The following is a 12,358-nucleotide window of genomic DNA, read 5'->3' as shown; positions in this document are numbered from 1 at the left end:
AAGCTGATATTAAATATGTAGTACTGTCATTAGACACAGTGTCGCTGTGGTGATCTGTGAGATGGTGCGCTGACAGTACTTCTCTCGTCCGAGTAAGAGGCAGTTGCGTTCATATAGCACAAGCAGAAAAAAAAAATCAAGTGTAAAACAGGACAGCAAGGAGGCGATCAGTCATCGTCTACGCGACTGAGTGTCGTGGGAAGAAATGTCTAGAGTTACAAGACGACGACGCCGACGCCGACGCTGCACTTCGCTCTGTGCTTGTTTTGATGTGTGGTTAAAGACACGACCAGCAGAATGCAACAATTTCGCAGTCTGAACATAATTAGGCATGTCCGCATAGCGTAGTGTTTCAGGAGATAGAACAAAAATCGCGCGTATCGCCATTATAGGGCAAAAAGCATGCTGATGATTGAACTGTTTGCCTAACAGGAAATTGAGCTGATCGAGTTCATCCACAAGGAGCGACTGTAAAGAAAAACGACCGTCTACAAAATTGAATTCGTCGTAGGCGTCCTGAGTCGTGGTGTGGGAAATAGTGTTGGCTACTGAGAGTATGCTTCGAACTAGTGCATCGATTCATTCTACAGTCCGAGTGAATCGTATCACAAAAGCGGCGAGCTCACGGTACGCGAGTGCCGAGTGGCGCACTCTCGGATCAGTGAGCCAATACACAGACACGGTTACTATGGGAACCCTGGACATTGGCGAGGAGCCGGATTTTCGCCGCAAGCGAGACATAAAGAGTCATGGCTAACTGAAAGAATCGTTCGCTTGTGGCTTTATTACCGACTCAGCAAATAGTACTCTCACCTGGGTATCCAGTAACAAGGAGGTTTAAATAATAGTTGGATTCTTTTGCACTGTTATGTACGAAGTTATATTATAATCCCGAAGTAGATAGGCTAATTATAGGATCTTCTATTTATTGGGTTAGTGAATCTTCGTATTATAACTTAGTTGACATTCGAGAGTTAATTCAACTCAACTTTATAGCCTCCACTATAGGTACGAGTCATGATTATGTTCACTCAGAAATATCTGTTTTATATTGGTAAGAACTGGCCTGCAATTTCTCAGTTCGTATATCGCGTCATTGCAGAATAATTAAGTAATAGAATCTCGAGATCACCGATTGCCGGTGGACAGGTATTTTTCTTCTAAATCTGTACACTGTTTAATGGAGTTGTCACTGTGAGGGGAGGCCTGGAAACAACAAGAACTTTTTCGAACAGTTAGCTGCAGGATCGATTCATCCCATCACTATTGGGAAGAACTGGCTATTGCTACTCGACAACGCCCCTGCACATAGCTTTATGCTTGTTCAAGAGGAACGGAATTGAAAGCAAAGATTTCATTCCCCGATTATGTCATCACTGCCACAAGAACACCCGTTACGGATGTTTCTGCCAATATCACTCAGCAGTGCTTTGAAATGCTGTACAAATGTTGACAAAATTGTACGGTGGCCAACGGAGACTATTTTGAGGGACGATGCGGAGATGTGTAAGTGAACACTGTGTTGTGTAGCTGTCTACACTCTGGGCACCCGTCCATGAAGTTATTTACTGTGGCAGGATCATACCATAGACGTAAATAGATTACCGTACTAACATTTCATATGAACGTGACACAACATTTAAAATAGTATACGCTATTAATTGTATGACATTGAAAATTAGTTATAACCTTCAACCGATGACGAATGTTTACTGTGCTACTGTAATTGAGGTGTTTTATTTGTTTTAGTGGTCCCCAAAATCAAGACACCATAACTTGAAATGGTAAATTGACTGCTGTGCAAAACTTAAGGTGGAGATAGATAAAGCAACATAACATATCAACTACATGGTGGAAATTAATGGGAGCGAGGTAGCATGTTGCCAGAGGTCTCCACACGTGCATAGAAGCCTGGCGTGAGGTCATCGCGACTATAGCGCCAATTGGGACTGGTCCCACAAAATGAATCATGTGAAGGAACGGGACAAGACAGTGTGTTTGATCTGTTACGGGACGCTGAGGTGGTGTCATTCATTACAACATGGCACGGAGACAACATTTCGGTGACTTCTCGCGCGGAAGAATCATCGTGGAACTGGAAGGAGGACGAAGAGGGACGAGAGTAGCCCAGGAGTTGGTAGTGTCCACAATATTGTTTCACGTGCATGGAGACCATTCCGAACCACAGACACTGGTGCCGGAAGGAGAGAAGAGGGTCGATCACGGTCAAATACAGCAGCAGATGACCGCTACATTGTGATGCAGGCACAAAAAGACTCACGTCGAACAGCAGGTGCATTGCAACCACATTTAGCAGGACTGCAACGTACCCAGTCTCACTCCACAGTGGCACGGCTACTGCATATGGGTGGTCTGTTCGCGACGACCATTACGTTGTGTTCCCTTGTCACCCGCCTATCGGCGGCACCGTATGCGATGGTGCCAAGAGCATCAGGTCTGGATAGAATAGGAGATGAGGGAAGATTCAGTCTGAGTAGTGATTCCAGATGAACCCTCATCTGGCGAGAGATGGAAACACGTAATGCACCCAGGAACATTGTCAAACATTATCATTTTGCTGGTACAAATGTTATGCTGTGGGGTTGCATTATGCTGCATGGGCGTACCGACTTCCAGATCTTTGAACGGGATACACTCAGCTGTCAACGTTATTGTGTGCAGTGTACTCCTTCCCCATGTGCGTCTTTCCTGCGGGCATTCGTACCTGATTTCATTTTTATTCATGGCAATGCACGACCGCATCGTACAGCGCAGCTGTAGGAACTCTTGGAGCGAGTGGATATTCGGCGAATGGACTAGTCTGCCCGTTGCCTAACTTAAATTCCATCGAGCACGTGGTGAACATATTGTGCAGCAATCCATGAACCAACGACCATCCAGAAGTTCTCAACCACGCTGGTGGAAGAATGGAACGCCCTACCACAATCACCCCTGAAGAATCTTTTTGGCCAGGATGGGGACACGTTGTAGAGCATGCATCGCCGTCCGCGGTGATCACACACCATTTTAAAAACCAGGCCATTTCCCATTTTTACATGAGGCAAATGTAGAGGCAGTACTTTATTTAAGACCACATACTCTTCCTTCCCACTACTATCCATTTCCTATCTCATCACCGCCAAAATATCTATCTAAGATTGTACGATATATACCCACTAGCGATAAAACCCTGTAAGTTCTACTCGATATAAACGTCAAGCTCTTGTCTGTTTTAGCGGATGTGGAGAAGATGACCATGCTGAAGGTGTTGACTACCCAGAGCCAGAATGTAAGTAGAGCAGAGTTGTACTTTCTATCACTTGTTACCTGATTTGAATATTCCTTGTGCTATTCAGCAGTACAGTATGTGTCTGTACGTTGTTCCAATTGGACATGCCAACCCCCCGAATGTTGAACTCCTCTTGCATCTTTATGTTTCCGCCTGAAACCCGACCCTGTTGGAGCATCCGTGATACCTCTAGAACAGCCTCTGCACACTTGAACCTTTGTTCCAAGAGTGGCCAATCAAACTTATGTTCATATGTTTTAAGATTATGTGACATTATTGAGAACGAGACAAGGCAGGCTCGACTGGGGCATTACATCGAAGAAGTCATCGGATGGTCCCGAGTATCACTCTTGACCGAAGATTCACCTACACACACAAAAAAAAAATATATATATATATAAAGCCATCGCCCGCACATATATTCTACAACCTATTCCCCCTCATATTACACCGTGAAAATAGCCTCGCAACAGAAATCAGGCTTCTCCTGTACACTTTATTTGTGTGTCCGCTATTGGAGGACGACGTCACTAAATTACTACCTGGCTAGAGTACAAGATCTCCACAACCGGGGATGTTGCTTATTTATTATTATTATTTATATTGTTATCATCTAAATATTTAAAGCACTAGGCTGTTTTTTGTTACATCGATCTTGAGAGAACGGTTGAATCGATTGACATCGTAAAGCATTCTGACGAAATTTCATGGCCTGTTGAGTTGCAATGTGTCTTTTAAAGCGTAACTACATCTTGCCGGATATTTTAAAATTATTAAAGAAAAATGTAGCATTCTTATTCTCCAAAGCGCTTGCCAGTACTTCAAGGCCACCTGGATTGTAGTAGAGCTGAGAAATACGATGTGAGAGAGGAGTTGTAATTGGGCAAGCTGGCAAGTGCAGTCGGACGTGTCTCTGGTCAGCTGCTCCAGTCTGTGTTGTGTTCACTTGCAGAGTCATTTAGTCAAAAAGAAGCTATTCGTCGCAATGTTACTGTCTCTGTGTAGCTCTACCTATGTTTCTAGCTTGAAATGATGGTGGAGAAACGTAAAAGGCTTTTTCTGCGTGTCGTAATTTAAACACTAAGGCTGTGAACTTCTTTCACTCAGGTAGTTAGCGAATTGACTCGACCCTCCGTGTGATACTAATGAGCTAATTTTCAAATTTTGGTTTGGGTGACATGGAACTGATAACAAAACCAGGAACAACGTTTAATTATTAATGAAATTTCATTCCAGTTACTAGCGAAGTGCGGCCATCATCCGATTCATACTAATGTTGTAATTTTCAATTTTGATTTTCCTGACATGGTATTCATAATAAACAAGGAACAACTTTCAATTATTAACGAAATCATTGACGTCCTGCAATATAATAACATAAATGTCAAGAAGGCATTTTTCACCGATAATCCCGGGGCATCAGAAAAATCTTAGGATATGTAGTGCTTTAATTTTTGACTTAAAGCTATATCAGTAACGTGGACAGAAATAGTCGTTTTGCTAACCAGCAGTTGAGCAGTGCACATTATATTCAAAATTCTTCTAAAGTTAAATGAGAGTTCGATGTCTCATTTAAATCCAAAAGCAGCTGACAATATTCCATTAGTGCGGCTCAACATGGCATGAAACCCCAATGGCAAGCAGTCATTCTTTAACGTGTGTCAGTCGTCTTCTGAAATATCATAGGGATCGAATTTCGTTCATTCTGTTGGGGAAATTAATATTCTTATGGTAGATTTCATAAAGGTTTTGCCTGTTTTGCAACCATGCTCTGATCCGAATAATTATCTATGTATAATTGTATTAAATACCCACTTTGACCCATCTTAAAAATACGCCGCTTACATACAAATATGCTGGCAAACCCACAAAAAATAAATAAATGATATTCGTTGATTTCTTTGCAAGAGATCGGTTACATAGTCTACCCCTCTCTAGATGGTGATGGATTAAATTTTATTGAATTACCAGCCAGAATTTTAGCACATGATGATGATAAAGCAAAACGTTCATATCTCCGAAAAATGTCATAATTTTCTAGAAAGTTAACAGTCTTAATTAATTAAGTTGAAAACCTTTGGGATTAGGGCCTATACCCGGAAGTTCAATACCATACACTTCTGTCATCGGATTAATACTAAAGATGAAAGCTAGCTGCTTAAATTTTCTACATAATTCTTGAATCCATGGAATTAATGGTTTGCCTTCACATATTCATATCCTACAGTACATATGGAGCCATAAACATCTGAGTGTTTCCCAACGGCTCCTAAACGGAACCAGATTAGGGCCTTATTGTAAGTAGTTTAGATTTGGAAATAGTAAGATAGTGGAGATAAAGCTGAGCAGGGAGCTTTAATACACTCGAATTGACTTAACATCATATCCATTTTCTTTCAAGAGGCATCAATTTCCAATTCGCTTCGCCTTTTGTATCACTATCAATAAACGTCAAGGGACGTGAAGGTCTCTATTTACCTCAGCCATTTTTCAGCCATGGCCACGTAAATGTTGCAATATCAAGAGAGCGATATTATAAACTTGCAAGAGTGCCGAAAGTAATTGTACAAGAAATGCAACGAATAAGTGGCTGCGCGGTTTGGGTCAGGTAGCCATCAGTTTGCTTTCGGAAGATCCTGGGTTCGAATCCCACTGTCGGCAGCCCTGAAGATGGTTTCCCGTGCTCCTCCGTGGCTTTTCCATTTTCACACCGGGTGAATCCTGGTGCTGTATCTTAATTAAGGCCATGGTCGCTTCCTTCCCACTTCTAGTTATTTTCACACTCGTCGTATGACTGTCAAAGTATGTAATGAGTGACAAAGTAATCTACTACATTAAGAAACTACGAGGCGCAGGTTCTCAAAAGTAAGAGGACAAAGGACTAAACTCCTGCGTGTATGAGGGTGATAGTGCAAATTACGATTCCGATTCCGAATAAGCTGTGCCGTGCTGAGTAACTCAGACCGTAGAACGCTGGCCTTTTGTCTTCAAGTTGGCAGATTCGATCCTGACACAGTTCGGTGGTATTTGAAGGTGCTCAAATACGTCAGTCATAAGTCGGTAGATTTACCGGCACGTAAAAGAACTCCTTCGGGCTAAACTTCTTGTACCTCCGCTACTCCGGTAACACTATAAGGGGTTAGTGGGGCGTAATACGTTCATTAAGTAATCTCTTGTTCATGTGAAGGAATTAACGTGCAGAATACAAACACACAAAGTGTATGTGCCAGTGTCAATTTCAACCACTTGATGTACCAGTTACAAGCGAGTAGCCTAACTACATATCATAACTTTGTGACTTCCCCTCTCGGAGAACAATCATTGAACGAGAAATGCAACCATGCAAGCTAAGGGCGCCAATCTTTAAGTTGATGACTTAAAGATAAAAATTTATAATCAAGCTTGGACGGACTCTTATCACACTTATCGCACTAATCATTAAGCAGGAGAATTAGAAATCAAAAGGCTAATTAAGGCAGATTGATTAAAGTGAACTAGGAAAATACTATTTATTATATTGAATATAAATGACGACGGTTTAACGAGAACTGATTTTAAAATAGGAAATGAATTTAACAAAAAGTTGAATGACTCTACTTCGCGAAAACTTGCAATATTTTTAACTCGCTTGCTCACCATGTAGTCTTGTTCTGCTGGTCCTTGTAGCTGGAACATCACCGGTCGTCTTTGAGATATCTTCATCTGCAGCTCATTACCATTCCTGCCTTGCTAAGTGCACCTCCCACTAATTGGAATATGGCTTCAACACTAACACTCCCTATTATGCTCTATTCCATATATTGTAGATGAGCCCTAAGTCATAGTTAGAAAAACCTCCTTGGATTATGTGGAGAGGATACACAATTAATAATCCTTCCAACTTTACTGAAAATGTGCCCTGAAGTTTCATTTCTATCTAGTTTAATACTACCTATTGTCTTAGACTGGTACAAACCGGTCTAGTAGCCGAGCTGTACGTACTTCCTGATGAGAGTGGCTATACACCCCTCATTCAGAAATTCCTAAGTACCACGTCGTGGTAGCGAAGTAATTAATGTAGAAGTGATAAACGATCACACTAGTCCACTATGGTACAACAACCATAAGACAAGTTCACAGACCTACAGCGATATACAAGATCGAAGAATCAAGAATCCAGAAGAATAATAATAATGAATGCAGAATCAAGAAGAATCAAGAAGATTAATAATAACGAATGCAGAATCAAGAAGAATGCAGAAGAGTCAAGCCAAGAGCTCCAACACGCCCTTTTATAACCTTCTCTGGCTCTAATTACAGGTCGCTACACGTGGTCCAATCAGTTGACACGTCTCTCCCCACTCCAGATATTAGAGTTGATGGGTCTTAACCATGATATCAACTGTTCTTCTATTAGCCCTTTCACTCAGTATCCATGGCAACATGACGCTCCTTTGAAAATATAGGCGGTGATCAGTTTGAATTATTCTGGTCGAAATACGGTAGCTGTCGTTATAACGCTTGAACACGTGCTCGCTTTTCCCAGAATTTGATGTCTAAATTTGTCCTTCCTTCTTCCTCGGTGATGTGGCAAGATAGAGGAAATCTACTGCAAGTTAAATTTAAACGAATGTCGCAAGAATCTACGTGAATATTAGGATATTCAGCCCTCGTTTACAAGTCGTAGTTACAAAGTAATGAAATGATAGTGAGAAAATGATTAAACATGAATTATAATAAAATTACATACCAAGATAAATATCATGACGTTAAATTCCTGAATTAATTACACATAATAAAATTAACATAATTACACTGTGACGTCTGGAACGTTACAACTTCAGCCCGTTTAGACACTGTGAATATGATTGCTGTGGTCAACATAGGTCACTTGACGAAGTAGTGTCAAAATCTGTATCAAGTGGTCTCGAAAACCAGGCCTAATTGCGAAACAAACCAGGGCATATTTTCTTAGAGATGTATTTTTCCGTCACGCACCGACGGATTTTCTTCTTCTGGTTGAAGATACCGTGATTGAACCTACCCTAGATGTCAACCGAAGTGTTGAGGATCATCGCGCCTGGAATTAGACAAGACCTTCAGTAATGCGATATTATTTTATATTTTCGTCAGGTCAAGGCGTTGCAGAAACGGTCTGAAGGTAACGATATCCTTAACAAGTTAATTTCACGACATCGACGGTTTAACTATTAATGTGTAGAATACATAAACAATTCTCTACTCCTGTATTCATATACTTCGTTAGATTGTTGCGAACTGTAGCTGGATATGAAGATTTCACCGTCAGACCAGACAGATTTCAGACACCACCAGAGCGGATATTTGTCGAAGAAAAACAATGTGATTAGGAAGATTTCCACAACAGGCGTTCTTGAAGAGTGCATGCTGTGGTAAGGAACTCTGTTTCCGAACTTCCCTTTCTTGGACAGATGAAGAGCGTTATCTCTTACCAAGAGCAATCAGAAACTCATTTTTGAAATCTATGATTCAACATGAATACACTGGACCGTAGAGTAAAATTGACGATTTTCACATATTGTATTCTACACGGTGATCGAGTCCACATAAATCGCAACTCAACAATCGCGAGTGATTTTCGCTCCCTACCTCGTTAGCGTTAGGTCGCACTCTGACCAACCCCAATTTTTCAATTTAACTCACACACTAATGAACTGTGCGATCAGGGGAAAACATCATTCAGACTCGCCGCTCAGGGCTGGCATCGGACGATAGGCTAAAACTTTCGTGGCTTGCCGATAAACCCCACAGTGTCTAGAACGAATTGGGAGGGTGGTCAATAGATCCAAACTTAGAGACGAGCAGTAGAAATAAGTATCCTCAATGGAACAGGGAATTTTAGTGGTTTCCAACCATCGCGTTCACAGCAACTTCTGCATGTTCAGTTTCCCCACAGTTAGCCGGGAAATTTATATCCTGAAGTGAAATGTTAGAGCTTCATATTTAGATAGATCTACTCATACCCTCTGCGAAAGAATAATTTTTAAATATTTGTTTAATATCATTCCAACTTAGGTATGTCTTATGGTGCCGATTGGATAGAACAGTGCTCGGGCTACGAAAGAAGCGCCTGTGGGCTTAAGTAAGGTACTATCCCATCATTTACCTGATGTGAAAATGAGAAAGTAGAGAAAACATCTTGAGTGCTGCTGAGAGTGTGGTTTGCATCCCCATTTCCCGAAAGCAAACTCACTGCTACGTGAGCCGAATCTGTTAATCAACAATTTATACACCAGTGCATAGGGATTAAATGGGACATTCAAACTCCAAAGATGAGCTTCTCCGTGAGGATGAGCAATATTATCACTAAATGCTTGCAGAAGATATGATGCCTAACATTGAGATGAAAGCATGCTTTCCATATGAAACATACCTTAATCCAGAATATATTTCCTTCCTCACAATGCCTATCACGAGAGCGGAAATAGAACAGATTCTCAGAAAAGCTGCTTGTAATAAAACGCCCGGGATGGATGCCTTCCCATATGAATTGAGCAAACGCTTCTGGTGTGTGATAGGAGTCGACCTTACCCAAGTCCTTAACTTTGTATTCAGCTATTCAAAGATGTATCTGAGCTCGCATTTACGGAATATATTATTGTATTAATTACTGAGAAAACAATTTGGCGGATCGCGTTATAATCTCAGTGGTTTCACTACTGGTTTCCCACTCGGAAAGCCGAGGTTCGAATCCAGGTGAACCTGTGTTGGGACTTTCATAACAAAATCACGAGTATCAGCAACGATACTCGGTCAGTTCAAGATTTCAATGTTTGTCGTCTTGTTTGTCCTGAAGGGCCCGCTGTAATTGTGAACATAGATTTCGACAACTCTTTTGTCAGAATTTCGCATAGATATCTTTGGGGATTCGTCAATCATGTTCGATTTCCTGAACGACTTGAAACGGCTTTCAAACGCATGCAGCTTTCGGTTACATTACGGCCTTTGATCATTTGCCATTAGCCACGTCGTAGTCCAATTATCATGTCTGTACCTCACGGTTGTTCACTATATTTGTTGCTCTTTATATCTTAACCGTGGAACCATTCATTCGGAGACTGTCCAGCAGTCTAAATGGTCTTCATGTTAACACTGAACGTCTTACGCAGTGTGTTTTTGCGTATGATTTGACGTTACTCTTAACAGATGGTGATGACCTATCAGCAGTTCATCATTTAAATGCGTCAGGAACAAGGTTAAGCCATCGATGCTGTTTCTAGGATCTGATCGAGGAACTATTCGAGCAGAATATATCGGTGTCCCCACGAGAAACAACAGTAAAAACCTTATGTATGACATTCTGGAAGAACATAGCCTATGAGACACAATGGAACTAAATTGAACCGTATCGCTTACGGTTTACAGAAAACCTCTCACGAAGGCGAAATAACGTTTAACATTTGGCTTGTAACACGCCTTATGTGAAATATTGTACAATACACAAATACTAGCTGCTCTGCATGATATCTGTCAACGCATAGGAAAGGATTTCGGCTCAGAGTGAGAAGGCAACAGCTAAATTTAAAGGAACATCTTGACAGATTGGGGCTCTATGCAGTTGCACTGAAAAGCAGTTCTCTCTTCTTCTAACGCATCATCAAGTCATACACGTGAAAGGAGAATCTTTTTATCGTGAGTTCAGTAAAATGGAGGAATATCCCAAAATTCGAGAAGCCAGCAAATTTGTTGCAGGACAGCTATAGCTATTAGTGAGCATCTTCCGCGTAACGAAATTTTAGATGGCACCTTTGGCCAAGTTATGAAGCTTTACAACTCCCGCTTCAAAGAAGAAATTCCGAACCAATAATTCAACTAAAGCACCCCACCAGGAACTGGCAACTAATCTGTCAAAATACATGCAACCTATGCTTACCCATAGATTGGATAGTTTCGGTATATAGCTATGTAAATCGGATCATGCTATTGGTGAAAAATTGAGGAGAGACGAGCAACTAGTGGATGACAGATGTCCTATATATAATTGTGTATGTACGTTGGCGCCCAGGAGAACTACATATGTGAATCCTGATGTAATATATTGGACGTCGAAGGTCATGAAGAATATATAGTATACAGAGACTAATAATCTCCCCAACAACACACTGCAGTATGACGATCCACAAAAATCGAGCACTGTTCTATATTTTCTAGCTACTGCCATTTACAGGAATTTTTCTGGATACAAGCACCCTGACGTTTTTCTGAACCATAAGAGAATGTTACGATAGAGAATTTCTTGACAGTGGCAGCTCGACACTGTCATGCCAATAATCATAGGATTATGACCTAGTATCGTATAGTCATTCCTCTAGGTCTGTCAAGTGCTGCAACTCGTCGTCGCGTCCCACAAATGGAAGAACTCGTGTGGTGAGATTCAAACCCATGCCATTTGGATAGCTACCCACAGATCGCTTTTATTTGTACCTGCACAGACGTGGGTGTGAATGGACCTCACCACCATGTTGCATAAATGCTCGACCTGCCCCATATCAGGTAAACGAGGGGCTGTAGCATTCGTTGAAACTATCCAGAATATTCCTTGAACCAATTCTGGACACCTTGGGCCCAGTGAAACGCTGCGTTATCCTGCTGGAATATATCATCTTTGTAGGGTTACGTGAAGCACACAAAGGGTTCCAAGTGGTCACCAAGCAGTTGAAAGTAGCATTTACTGGCCAAGGACCTGCTCAAGTGGATCAAATGATCCAACACATGGTACGTTAAAACACCCCACACCGTTACGGTGCTAACATCAGTCTGTATGGTGCGTTGTTGACATCCGGGATCTATGGCTTATTAGGGCCTGAGCCATATCCGAACTCTAACAACACCTGGAAAGTACTGGAACAATGGCTCATCGGACCAAGCTACATGTCGCCAGTCCCCGAATATCCAAATAGCAACGCTACGTTCCGAGGTGATACGCTGTGCCCGGTGTCGCGATGTTAACAAGGACACTTTGGGAGGTCTTCTGCTCTCATATCCCACTGACGGTAAAGAACGCTCCACTGACCTGCTGTATATGCGTCTGGTTCCTTCTATATTGAACGG

The sequence above is a fragment of the Anabrus simplex genome, chromosome 3 (genome assembly GCF_040414725.1).
Source record: "Anabrus simplex isolate iqAnaSimp1 chromosome 3, ASM4041472v1, whole genome shotgun sequence".
In the NCBI taxonomy this organism is placed as follows: Eukaryota; Metazoa; Arthropoda; class Insecta; order Orthoptera; family Tettigoniidae; genus Anabrus; species Anabrus simplex.
Note: the sequence above shows the minus strand (reverse complement) of the source record.